This window comes from Peromyscus leucopus, chromosome 20, assembly GCF_004664715.2.
Source record: "Peromyscus leucopus breed LL Stock chromosome 20, UCI_PerLeu_2.1, whole genome shotgun sequence".
Taxonomy (NCBI): Eukaryota; Metazoa; Chordata; class Mammalia; order Rodentia; family Cricetidae; genus Peromyscus; species Peromyscus leucopus.
In genome coordinates this window covers 14,636,269-14,651,136 of record NC_051080.1, presented here as the reverse complement: position 1 = coordinate 14,651,136, position 14,868 = coordinate 14,636,269, and positions in this window count along the sequence as shown.

Below are 14,868 nucleotides of genomic sequence, written 5' to 3'. Positions count from 1 at the left end.
AGAATTGTTTTAGCTGTTCTAGGTTTTTTTGTTTTTCCATATAAAGTTGAGTATTGTTCTTTCTAGGTTCATGAAGAATTGTGTTGGGATTTTGATGGGGATCGCATTGAATCTGTAGATTGTTTTTAGTAAGATTGCCATTTTTATTATGTTTGTTTTACTTATCCATGAGCATGGGAGATCTTTCCATTTTCTGATATCTTCTTTCCATTTTTTGATATCTTCTTCAATTTCTTTCTGCATAATGTCTGTCCAGGACCTTCTGGCTTTCAGAGTCTCCACTGAGAAGTCGAGTGCTAGATAAGCCCCAAGAGATAATGGCAAGACCAGATACAAATCAACAGCAAGGCCTAGATTTTTTTTTATGTCACTGGTTATGACACAAAGTTACTAGTATTTAAAAAGAAACATTTCACATGAAATTTTGAGCTTTTGGCTTCCCTTTAAATGGTCAGCCCAATCTCTAGGCCTTAGGTCCCAAGGCACAACTTGTGCCTCCCTACTCCCACCCAATGCACTCTGGCATTGCCAATAATGATACTTCTGAGTTTTGGTTAAATAAAAAAAGCCAAGAAACTAGAATCAGGAAATGTAGAAAGTTTAAAATGAGAACATGGTTAAACTGAACTCATGGGTATTTTGAAAGAGGAAATTTGTGTTTGAAACATGCTCAAAGCAGCACCACCCACTGATGATCTAGTGCTGATGTACAGGCTACCCAACAGGAATGGATGAAGAGTTCCAGCAGTGGTACCTGTCATTTGCACAGAACATGAAGATGGCATCATGCAGATCATGTACATTAACTTCAAGGGAACTTCTGTGTGCACTTTAGTGGAATGCTGATGATCAAAGAGAATGGCCTGAGTTACATAAAGAGAATAAATGTGGTCAAAGAATGCAGATTATCAAAGAGCAAACAGTTCCAAATATGTACCAAAGAAAGCATTAACAATGTCTATCCTAGTTAGGGTTATCATTGCTGTGATGAAACACTATAACAAAAGCAAGAGGGGGAGGAAAGGGTTTATACCAAATAAATAAATCACTGTTCATCATTGAAGGAAGTCAGGACAGGCACCAAAACAGAGCAGGAACCTGGAGAAGGAGCTGATGCAAAGGTGTGCAGCAGTTCTATTCACTGGCTTGCTCATCATGGCTTGCTCAGTCTGCTTCGGCTCCTTCCAATTTGCAGATTAGTGCCGAGGACAATTTCAAGAGCCACGCATATTTTCTGCCTGAGTTAAGTTTCTGTTGTCCAGTATTGAGCCCCTAACCAGAAACTTTTGACATGCCTGGACAAGTCCTGAGTTATTAGAAAATAACAACATTTCCTTATCTTTCTGCTACAGTGACCACTAGTAACAATGTTTTGTGGTTAGGTTGCTTGGTTGGGTTGCTTAGCAACTCAACAGTCCCCTGATCTTTTCCCAAAGAAAGTTTCCTGGTCTGTTTACTATAAAACCCACCTGAGAAAAATAAAATTTTGAAGCTTGATCAGAATACTGTCTTGCTGTCAATTCTTTGTGTCTCTTGTCCCTTCATTCACCATTCCTCCTTCTAGGGTCTCCGCTGAAGATCCCGCTGGCCGGGACAGATTAGCTTCTGCAATTTGAGTTAATTTTCATGAGAAGATTAAAAATTGAATTGTTTCCATAGTGGTTAGCTTTAATGAAATTAATTTTGGCATTAAAATTACTTTAGGCATTTTGATTTCATAAACCAAGTAATTTCAAGCTAAACACAAAGAAAATAACAATAAATTACTGAAATACAGCAGTTGAAGGATATGTTGTCTTCTGGAAAACTATAGATCAGGATCTATTATCTTACAAGTAGCATTAAAACTTTAGTTTCTCTATTTTATTGGAATAGTAATTGGGAAGTAGATGATGGGCTGTTTTATTTAGGGTTATCATCATCACAGGAAGGCATGCTAGGTCTATTTGTACTTGAGAACTATTTTAAAGGCACCACACACTTTTTTATCAGTAACATCTGGTTTTCACATCAGTGATTTGAAATTGTAGAGATTTATTTGTACTATCTTCGCAAAGCAGCTTGGTATCGCTAGGAAGTCTATAGTTGTCCCCATGGGAAGGAAGATATTCTACAGAGACATTTAGGTCCCGCCCCCTTGGGCTGGAGGACGGCTGAAACAAAGGATCTCAGGAAATTGGAACTGCTCCAGGAGTCTCACGCTGGGAGGAAGAACACATTGGGACATTTTGTCATATGGAGAGGAAGCTAATTTCTCTCAACGAAATTTCTCATCGTTCTTGCAACTTGCTAGATTGTCTTGCAGGAGAAACTGATGTTGAGACAATGATGATGGGTGGGACCCTCTTGAGCATGACTGCTTAGTTATGTGTCTTCCCTTCTATTTAAACCTAAACTTCGTGTCAGGAACCTAAAGACTTACACGGGTGAGCAGTGGCCATTAAACCTCTTTTTCTCCCTTCTCTATAATGTGACACTTAAGTCCATCTTTGTCTGTCTGTCTGTCTGTCCAGCTCTCTGCTTTTCATCATTATTTGTCAACTTCCATTGGCTAACAGAGGACAAATGGCCAAGCCTAGAGTTTTAGGGCTGCCAAGGCCTAATCTCTGACTCTAACAATGGTGGTAACAGGTAGAGTGCTCAGGATTGGAAAGATGGCTTTGCAGTTAAGAAATATGCCTGACTGCTCTTCTATAGGACTCTGGTTCTATTCTCAGCATCCACATGGCATAAAAAACACTTTCTATAAAATTATATATAAAAACCTCCCAAATTTTGAGAAACACATTCCTACCCAGGTTGTGCTGGTCACTTTGTTTTGTCAACTCAGCATAAGCTAGGGCCATCTGGGAAGAGAGGACCTCAACTGAGAAAACACCCCAATCAGATCAGCTTGAGGCAAGCCCATGGGGCATTTGCTTGATTAATGATTGATGTGGAAGGGCTCTGCACACTATGGCGGTACTATAAGTTAGAGTGTATAAGAAAGCAGGTTGGGGAGCAAGCCAGTAAGCAGCACCCATCCCTGCATGGTCTCTGTATCAGTTCCTGCCTCTAGGTTCTTGTGTTGAGTTCCTATCCTGACTTCCCTTTATGATGGACTGTGATCAGAACACCAAAGCCAAATAGTCCTTTTCCTTTTCAGGTTGCTTTTGGTCATGATGTTTTATCACAAACAATAGAAAGTAAACTGTGGCAGGAGGGGGACAAGTACTCATGAAACTATTTGATAGAATATTTGTTGGAAATTAAGTTGGGGCTGGGAAAGCAATATTATAGGAAGCACATTTCTACTATATATTTTTCTTTATATAAAACTGCTGTAACAAGAAATGTATTCACAGTCTACATTTGATAGATTAAAATATTTTGATTTGTATAGATAACCTTAAATAAGGACACAATCCAGGAGAGTAGAAAGGGATTATGTAGGCAGGGAAAAGAAGGTTTCAAGAGAAGGAGATAGTAGGAAATAAATGGTTGCAATGAAGGGCAATAGAAGGAAATGGGAGAGAGATAGGAGAAGAGGGGAATAAAAGGTCAATACAGAGAGAGAGAGAGAGAGAGAGAGAGAGAGAGAGAGGAGAGAGGAGAGAGGGAGGAGGAGGAGAAGAGATTGTTAACACTAAGGATATTACTCAGGGAAACATTGTTTTATCAACTAATAATAAAACACATTGTATTGGCAGGGCTCCATTCATATTACATATTAAAGCCCCAAGTGGTAGGCTATTCCTTCCCGGAGAGGTGTGAATCCTTCCTTATAAATGAGCTTTAATTTTCTCTGTGTAATTTTCAATCTGTTCTATTACACTAGTCTATTTGTAATTATATGTTGATCACCTGGCTAATATGGTATCCATGATATTTCTATTAAACACATTAACATAAGCATAATTAGATATCAGACAAACCTAGTTTAGGGAAATTTCCCTTTAAAGCGTCTATGTAAAGAAATTTTTAAAAAAGTTGTCTATGTAAGGAGATTTTTTTTTTTTAAATGGTGACTAAAGAGACTTGGCCATGAAAAGCCAGACATGATCCAGGATATAAAAATGTAAAGGTCCCCAAGACAAGGAGTAGTTTTTTCATTGCTTTACATGTGAAGATTCAGATTTTTAAAGATTCCAGTTCTTTTGATTGTCACCTGAATAGAGAAACACTAACAATTCCGCAGGCAATCAAATTCAGTGTTACTTCTGGATTCCTAATTTTTGCTTGAGCTGTCAGAAAAGGTTTCATTGTGATGTAAAATTGAAATGTAAAGTTACATGTGTATAGAAGATTGCCTTTCATATGTTAAGGAATTAAAAACAAACAAACAAACAAACAAAACAAAACAACAAATCAACCCTCAGCCTAAGTCTCTAAGATTAGGACGTGGGACTGTTTAAAGTAGGGAAGGCTGAAGTGGCTGATTGAAATGTCATAAAGAAGGTGATTGATATGTCATAAAGAAGGTGATTGATATGTCATAAAGAAGGTGCAAATAAATGTCAAGAGCTTACAGATGATTAACAAGAGAAATATCTGTCTTCTGTTGATCTAGGGATTTAAAAAAATCTGAGATAAACTAATATGAGTGTCAGGAGGAACCAGCCAATTATAATTCTTCAGTGTACCTTATTGGCAAACCAAAGGCGATAAAGAAGTAAAAAAATAGGAGTTACCCTAACAATGGAAATCTGTAGTCTTCATGGAGCTTTGTAGCTGGGGTTCTAGGGCAAAACCCATTGTTCCAGCAGTAAAAACAGGCTAGACTTGACTTTGACAGTTTATAAGAACTGACTTGTTAATAGTTTCAAATACACCACAGAAGAGAATTGAAAGCAAACTCATGCCTTTTGTGCATTAATGCAAATCATGATGCGATGAAACAGATCAGATTTCCTATCTCTGTGGCTAGTCTTTTGGAGGCATTATGTGGGCCTTTAAAAGGTGAAAGCAGCTTTCCTGTAAAATGACTGATTATTCAGTTCTCAATTCTAATTAATTCCAACTCCTGCATTTCATCTCGGCATGGTTAAGATAAGGAACTTGAATAACTTATTTTTGAAAAAAGGCTGCAGCAGAAAAAGAGAGGGAGTGATAGGGGCAATAGACTTGTATTTTATAAATGAAAAATTATTACACACACACACACACACACACACACAGCATGTAGATGCATTTAAAATGTGTCATGTTGTGAATAGCAAATTCAACATGCAATGTATTTTTTTAAAAGTGAAGAAATGAAGTAGTTCCAGATTTGCTAGTAAATTATTCTCAGGAATTATGAAAGTAAATAAAAGTTTTTCTCATCTTGATTTAATATAAAATTATATATATAAATACACTAATTCAGAGTATATTACAAAAATCACCATACATTTAGGAAACTCTTGTCAGCTGAAAGTCTCTGTAGGGATCATCATTATGACCGACTGAGTACTTCCCAAGGTTACATCAAGTAAAACTGATAACCCTAATATGTTGATGTAACCAACCGTCTTATTAAATAAGAAACACAGAAACAATGTAAAAGAGAAAGCCAAGAGGTCAGAGCTCAGAGCTAAATCTCACCCTTCCTTCTGCTGTCCCAGCTTCGCGAAAAGAGCCCTACTTCCTGTCGGTTAGTTTTTTTAAAGTATGTTGTTCTGCCTTCTCATTGGTTGTAAACCCAAACACATGACTGCCTCGTCACTGTCTGAATGTACAGCCCCCTAGGTCTTAAAGGTATATGTCTCCAATGCTGACTGTATCCCTGAACACACAGAGATCTTATGGGATTAAAGGCGTGTGCCACCACCGCCACACTCTTGCTATGGCTCTAATAGCTCTGACCCTGAACACAGAGATCTTATGGGATTAAAGGCGTGTGCCACCACCGCCACACTCTTGCTATGGCTCTAATAGCTCTGACCCCCAGACAACTTTATTTATTAACATACAATCAAAATAATAATTCAGTACAATTAGATTACCACCACACTAATATCTTTGTTTCTCTGTGTATCTTTTATCTCTTCCCTGTTATTACATAAATCACTTAGATTCATAGACCTATCACATCTTAAAAGAAATTGATAAGGAAAATGGGGATAATTTATAGTTTAATGAAATCAGGGAGAGAAGATTCCTGGTTTCTCTATACTTTTCTACAGTATTGTTATAATTTTACACACACACACACACACACACACACACACACACACACACAGACATGGGGGGAGAGAGAGAGGGAGAATATGTAAATTTTAGTTTATATAGAAATATGTTAATTTTAGTTTTTACTCTGGCAGGTATCCAATAGTCACTCTCCAATGCCCTCCCAACCCCCCAGCATGTGATTCCAAAGGGAAGTTGGTTCTCTGGGAACCATTGTTTCAGTAGTCTGATAGAAAAGGAAAAGATATATGTCTCTTTTTAGAATATTTCCTCATCTAAAGGGGTTGTTACACTGCTAGATGTTGACACAAAGTTACGAAGTATAAGTTTCCCTAAGAGAACAGCAGACTCACAAGGAATTCAAAAGAACCCTAAAGGCAGAAATTCAGATGATTCCAAAAGAGGTCAAATATCTCAAAAGAGCCTCAAACTGGTGTTGACAGGGCAATGCAACTCTCCCTTCAAAGAAAATAAGACAGTTTTTTATTTTTTCTGGAATCAAGTATGCATGATCAAAGACCGGGTCACCCTAAATGCCGATGTGGTAACAGTCTGATGGAGTTTTTATAGTCACAGAACCAACATAGTTACAAATAAACTTACCTTTCAAATGCATTGGTAGGACTATCAGTTAAGTGGAAGTCATAGGAAGAAGTCTCTGCTATAGGGTTCAGATCCCATCCAATCACATTTTTAGCCTTTTGCTTGATGGAAGCTCATGGTATTATTATGGGGAGCCCACGAGAGATGACTACTCAGACACAGTTTTTAACCAACTGAAAGTCTTTTTTCCAGATGGCTGGGACTATACTTAGGTTTTTTGGGGCCCCAGTGTAGCACTGAGTGTCCAGAGCACAGGGTTTTTAAAGGCAGAATCTATGTCCTGGCATCTACTCAGCAGCTTGCAGCAGTTGGAGGGTTTTGTGTAAGCAAGCAATTTTTTTTTTTTTTGAGACAGGGTTTCTCTTGTAGCTTTGTGCCTTTCCTGGAACTTGCTTTGGAGACCAGGCTGGCCTCGAACTCACAGAGATCCACCTGCCTCTGCCTCCGGAGTGCTGGGATTAAAGGCATGCGCCACCACCGCCCCGTGTAAGCAAGCAATTTAACAGAAGCCCAGATAAGCAGTTAGCTGGAGGGGGTGATTTGCACAAGCAAGCAATTTAACAGAAGTCAAGATAAATTGTCTAGGGTATCTTGACCTCAGAGTAGAATTGGGTAGTTTCCCATGAGATTCTCCATTAAGGAAATCAAATTCTAGTTAAACCTGAAACAGCCTCAGCAAGAATACAAGATGGCTGCAAATTTCTTTTTTTAATTAATATCTTTTTTAAAATTTGATAATCTGATTTAATTTTACATATCAGCCACAGATTCCCCTGTCCTCCTTCCTCCCATCTCCCACCCTCCTCCCAGCCCACTCCCCATTCCCATCTCTTCCAGGGCAAGGACTCCCCTGGGGATTCAGCTCAGCCTGGTAGATTCAGTCCAGGCAGGCCCAGTCCCCTTCTCCCAGGCTGAAAAAGAAATTTGCAGTCATATGGATGGAACTAGAAAAAAAAAAAAAACAAAAAAACATCCTGAATGAGGTAACCCAGACCCAGAAAGACAAACACAGAATGCACTCATTCAAAAGTGGTGTATTAGATGTAAAGCAAAGGATAACCAGACTACAATCCACAGCCCCAGAGAAGCTAGTTAGCAAGGAAGACACTAGGAGGGACATGCATGGACTGCCCTATGAAGGGGAAAGAGATAAGATCTCCCGGGTAAACTGGGAGGGAGGAAGAAAACTCAAGGAAATGGGATAACTTGGGGGAAGGACAGAAGGAGAACAAAGGAAGAGATGAAAAATTAGTAATAAAAAAAATACAAGATGAGGGAACCTCTGCACTGTCTTGCCCTGCCACAGTATGTTAATACATTCCAAAAGATTTCACTTGTTAGTTATGTCAACACAAAAAACACAGCTCTTACAAGTTTATTCTGGAGCCAAATTTGAGTGATCATGTTCTAGGAAACACAGAGCTATATTTCCCCAGTTTCTATGTTCCCATGTGAAAGAAGTTTCATAAAGTTTTATAGCAACATAATAAAGACAACCATAACTAAACAACTTAAAAATGCATCACTGGGTACATCAGAAGGGCAGTTGCACACACACACACACACACACACACACACACACACACACACACACACAGAGGAAGCTCTCCTATAGGCATTAGGTGCTGTGTGATGACAGTCTTAGCTTTTGAGTTGGTGGAAGCTAGTGGTCTGCTAAGTTAACACATTCCAAAACATTTTAATCACTAGTAGCAGGATGTTAGTTTTGACACTGAGATGGTTAAGAAATGACCATTTAGGGAGCTAAGGCTAGGCTGAGATAAGGTAATTAAGCTCTGGACCTGCAACATTCTGATCTTACCATAGCAACTCAGTTACACCCACAGCTTCTTTCCAGTTCTCCTTCATGGTCACAAAATTGTTCAGACACAGAGGTGGGCAAGAAATGGGTAAGGGGTTAAAGATATCCCAAGATAAATTGAAATTATGCCCTGGGCTTGAAACATTCTAATCTTTCAAGAAATATTGCTTTCAAATCAGCCAATCAGCTTTGCAGGTTTAGTGTAAGGTGAAGTTTTTTCTAAGAACGTTTGTTTACACTGACAGGGAAAAGGAAGGGCAAGGTCTTTAGTACATTAACAGGACGATTTCCCCGGGGTCAGACTTCAGGAACTGTAGACTCCAAACACTCATTCCTTCGCCTTATTGCACAGTTGTAGAACACAGTGAATGCTTGTCCCACCGTCCCTGTTTGATCACTCAGTCTTTTCTCCCCATCCAGGATCAACGTGCTCTAAGTAGATGATGTTCAAAAGGCCATTCCCTCGATCCCACCGGAATATTTGTAACAAGTTTTAGGACAGATCTCATGCCACTGGCGGTTCCAACAGGCTAGTCTAGGCAACTCTGCGGATACACCAATTCAAGAAATGAGTAGTGGTGAAAAGCAGGCAGATGGGATTAATTTAAATGTATCAACCTCTTGTAGAGGAAGACATAAAGGGACCCAGTAGTCTGTGGTAGTTTGAATAAGAAATGGGCTCCTTTTTTATGTTGTATTTTTTAAATTTTGTAATTTAATTTAATTTTACATATCAGCCACGGATTCCCTTGTCCTCCCCCACCTCCCGCCAGACCCCCTGCCTTCTCCCCAGACCACCCCCCATTCCCATCTCCTCCAGGGCAAAGACTCCCCTGGGGATTGAGTTAAAAAAAAAAGAAATGGGCTCCTCTAGGTGCATGTATCTGATCACATGTTCCATAGTTTGTGGCATTGTGTTGAAAGATTATGAATGTTTGGGAGATGGAGCCTTGCTAAGGAAAGTACATCCCTGGAAGTGGGATTTGATGATTAGCACCTTCCTCCACCCCCTGCTCATTTTCTCTGCTTCCTGAGTGTGGATTGAGTGTGAGCTGCCAGCTCTCTGCCTCAACATCATACTTTTCTTACCTGTTACATATTTTTCCGTGATGATGGCCTCTATCTCTTTGGAACTAAAAGCTAAAACAAACAATTTTCCTCTCTAAGGTGCTTTTATTCATGCTATTTTTAACATAGCAACAGGAAAGTAATACAGAAATTGGTACCAGGCATGGAATATTGATATGCCAAACCTACCTATGTGTCTTTATGTTCCGGACTATTTTGTGGGTGAGGTTGAAATTTTAATATGGAAATAGTGTTAAATATTGGAAGCAGAACTTAATGGGCCATTCTAGTGAGAAATTAGAAGATAAAAATGCTGAGAGAAGCCAGGCAGTGGTGGCATACATCTTTAATACCAGTACTCAGGAGGCAGAACCAAGGCAGATCTTTGTGAGTTTGAGGCCAGCCTGGTCTACAGAGTAAGATCCAGGGCAGGTACCAAAACCACACAGAGAAACCCTGTCTTGAAAAAACAAAACAAAACAAAAATTGCTGAGAGAAATGTGAAATGTGGTAGGTAGAAGCCTAGGTTCTGAGGTTTCAGAGAGGGGAAAGGATTGTATCAGAAGCAGGGCTAATGGTCATTTATGTGATGTTGTAGCAGAGAATATGGTTGCATTCTATCCATGTGCTGAGAACTTGCATAAAGTTGAATTTAAAATGGTGGGCTAGGTTTTGGGAAGAGGAAATTTGAAGAGAGCCTATATAGATTGTTGGTCTGACAATATCTGCCACAGACTTAAACAAACCTTGATCCAAAATCTGTGCATCTGTAAATATGGCTGTCAATGTATAAAACAAAATGTAGAATAATTAAAATTTTAAGACTGGAAATACTTTCGTGCTGACTAAATTTGTGTTTGGCTATCCTCATTAGTGTATGAGTCTCATTTTTTTAGGTTGATGGGTTGAAGTATCCAACAGTGTTCATGGTAATGGCTTGATGCCTGTGGATCCTGGATACCTTCCTTGGAAAACAGAAGTTCTACAAACCAGGCTAGGTGACCAGAATTATGAATGTTTGTTGCATCTGTACTAGTTTATCTCTATATCTACCTGATATTTCATTTTTCCTCATAATTAATGTTACTTTGCATTTAAATAGCTAATGAATATTCTAGCCTTTTGCATAGATGCTGATCAACAACAAAAGCTTAGCAAATGTGTATACTTGAAACAAATGAACCTGGGACTCGTAGTGGACTCTCATAAGTCATTCTGCTTTGAGCTAGCTCCAGTAGACTTTTGTCAAGACATTTTGTAAACTCTTGGGTTAGGATACCAGTGTGCTTTCCCAGAACGCCTTCATTCTACCTTATTGTACAATTCTCTGAGTTTATCTTGCATGCCTTATATTTCTCCTCTACACTAGATTCTAAGTTCCTGGAAGAAAAAAAAATAATGTGTTCTTGAGAGCACACAGCACAATTTTGGTATATAATAAATGCTGAAAAACTGTGGATTCAATTTGGGTAATTCCGAGTAATTTTATTTTCAAAATATTTTACGCTTGAATGGCACTTATTTCATCAAATGAATTGTTCTGCAGATGCATGTGAAGTAAGCCAGAAGGAATGGAAAATTTTAGGCATTGCATCACACTTCATTTGGTGTTTAACTGGCTCAGCACAGTGCAGCAGAATGCATGGGTGCTTGGCAGTGCTTGTCACTATTGGATCATGTTTGCCACCAGAGAGTGAGATCTTCACTTCACAGGTGCATTCTAAGAACATGATGACAGAGCAGTAACACGAAATGTAACCTGTTGTCAAAGGACGTCTACAAAGCATTTTGTTGAGTATAGGTACAAAGTTTAAGATAAAAATGCATGACTATTTATTAGGAATATCTATTGCTCTCTCCCTTGAGGGCTTTCTAATAATGAGCCAAGAATCCACAAAGAGCATAGGTGTTTAAAATGCCACAAATCATTTGTACACAAAGATTTTGCAAGCAAAACCAAAAGCATGTAAAAGCTAAGGAGTTCCAGCAAGAATAACTGCACTTGTTGAATTTTCAGAAGAGGTGTTTACTTACTTAACTGGGGTTTGGAGCAACTGTCTACAGCAGGAGACAAGGCTGGAAGGACAGCAAGAGTGGCATTGTTATGCCAGTGAGGACAACCTTCTGTACATGATAGGTTGAAAAAGCAGACAGAGGACTATTTTAAAAAAAGTTGTTTTCAGAAGTTTTTCTTTTAAGTGACTCTACCAGCCAATGTCTAGGTGCTAGGAAAACCTATCTTAATTTTATTCTAAGACTGATGATTGGTTTGTTTGTTCAGAGGGGGTTGAGACTAGTTGGTGGAAGCAGGTTGTTGAGTGTATGTCTTTGAAGATGATGATTGCCATTGTCTTATTCCAGTCCAGGCAATATGAAGTCTCTTCCACCAGCTGCTCCTGGCACATGAGCCACTCTCTACCTTCCCCAGAATGATGGACAATAATCCTTTGAAACCATAAGCCCATGCTAACCTTCCTCCTTTAAGAAAAGTAATAGATACAAAGTTGGAAAAGAGCTAAACTGCATTACATTCAGTCTCTCTCATCCAAACATGTGCCAGTTTCCTGATGGTCAGGAAACACCCAGCATAGATCATCCTCTGCAGCCAGTTACTCGAGACTCAAATAATGGAGGGCTATAGTAACAGGTCTAAATATATGCAGTTTCCCAAGGCTCAGAACTTAAATAACAGTACGAAGCAATCTCTTTAAATAGCAGGAACCCAGGTGTCTTCCTGAGGAACTTTTTGAGAGAAACTCTGTGAATGAATTTTGTGGATAAAATCAACTTCATCTTGGAAAAAATAACCTATATAGTTCACTCTACTCTGATATTGATTATCTCAAAAAAAATTTTTTGATGCAAACACACAGTTCACCATGCAGTAGAGTAATAGGACATCCATGGTGACCACACCAAGAGAAAACAAGTTTTGTGTTGCTAAGGATCAAAAGCTGAGCCTACAAATACCAATGAACCATGAAATTCTTACATTATTCTTAGGAATATGAATACTATTCTTAGGAATGTTATGAGTATGACACTCTATCTCACTATCCCGTTTCTTCCTCCTTCTCTTCTTAAGAATCATTTTATATATAACCATATTGTAGAAATGAAGAAAAACAGTTATCGATGTCATACCTTTTCATTTCTATCTCCTACCTACAATAATTTGTGCTGCCCATTTCTAACAAATAAGTGGGCCTTGAGCTTATTACACTATTTCATTTGTGCCTGTAAGACCCTTAATGTCAGGACTAGAGAACAGAAACTATGAGAGGCTGAATGCTGATCATTGATACAACAAATGTCCAAATGGTATTTAGAGAAAGTGTCAAAAAAGCTTTGGTCTAACACCAAGGAAGGAAGGCATGCATGAAGAAAGGTAGGGCTCTTAAGTTTTTCAGGTAACAGAAACTATGGATGTGAATAGTTGCTATTTAAATTGAGGCTTTGGGGGAATTTGGAAAGTTTGTTCTGTAATGTGCAAAACAATTTCAATGTTCATGTGAACTACAATAAGGGGATAAAGCTGGATCTCTTTTAGGTGAAAGAACAATCACCCCCTTGCTGTGGGATGTTCTGTATGGCAAATGTGTTGCTCTGATTGGTTAGTAAATAAAACACTGATTGGCCCGTGGCTAGGAAGGAAGTATAGGCGGGACTAACAGAGAGGAGAAAAGAAAGAACAGGAAGGCAGAAGGAGTCACTGTCAGCTTCCGCCAGGATAAGCAGCATGTGAAGATGCCAGTAAGCCACGAGCCACGTGGCAAGGTATAGATTTATGGAAATGGATTAATTTAAGATATAAGAACAGTTAGCAAGAAGCCTGCCATGGACATACAGTTTGTATGCAATATAAGTCTCTGTGTTTACTTGGTTGGGTCTGAGCAACTGTGGGACTGGCGGGTGAGAAAGATTTGTCCTGACTGTGGGCCAGGCAGGAAAACTCTAGCTACACCCCCTTTTTGTGTATATTACATTTACCAGATCCTTTTTGTGTGTTTCATAGCTACTAGACACACTAGTTTTTCTACTGGGAGGTGCAACATTGTACAGGCAGGTGTGACTGAAGTGTTTGTAGAATGACTATTATCAAGCAACTGGACTTGTTGATTCTTACTGAGCTTATTGATCCTTCCTGTCAAACAATTATAAAATATGTTGAGTAAATTATTATGCTTAAAGGTCAGAAAAATGTTCTACTTTGAACAAGTTGAGGTCAAGTGAAATGCACCATCACTTTTAATTGTATTTTGTGACACCAAAAGTTCCTGTAATGTACTATGGCCTTTCACTGTCATTTATGGTTCTAGGGCATGGGAGTATCTTCAGTCATGTGGTTACTACTGTTTACCTGAGGATTGTCTATTAAGAATGTATTTTCTTGTGCCGGGCGGTGGTGGCGCACGCCTTTAATCCCAGCACTCAGGAGGCAGAGCCAGGCGGATCTTTGTGAGTTCGAGGCCAGCCTGGGCTACCAAGTGAGTTCCAGGAAAGGCGCAAAGCTACGCAGAGAAACCCTGTCTCGAAAAACAAAAAAAAAAAAAAAAAAAAAGAATGTATTTTCTCACTAAGCTGTAATGCCTTCAATATCTCTCCTGAAAGTTAAAATTTATAGATGCTTAAGCCTTCATATTTATCCTATTTTTTTTCTCAAATGTGTTAGCTGCAAGAGCAGACCATGAAATTAGTCCAACTTTTCCCCTTTAGTACATCAACCATAATAGCCGGTACATTTAACTCTCAACTTCTAACAGAACCATATTTTAATTTAGTAATTCTGAATAAGTTATTACCTGATGTATTTAGGTTCTCAGGTTTGCTATTCCCTCCCACCAATACCTCTTATTGTACTTTTTTGGGCCTGCTTTTCCATTTTTTTTCAGGTAATATTCCAGTGATCTTTGAGTTATACTCTCCATTCCTTTCCTCTCCTCTTCTGCACAGGTCACTAAGAGATTGAGGCTGTTCCTTCTACATGACTCCTGTTTGCCATCACATTTTTAGCCTCTACTTTTATGCCTCTCAGGATCTTGTCCTACATATTGTACCTCTTTGTTTTTACCTTAGTTCTAAATTTGTCTCATTTAACTTCTTTTTCTCCTTTTAATATGCTTGCTGAAGTCTTCAAGAAAAGTGATTAATTTAAGAATTTCTGGGACCATGAATGTTTTGTGCATTGGGTATTTTGGGAGGTTTGTGTGCAACTTGGTTGACTT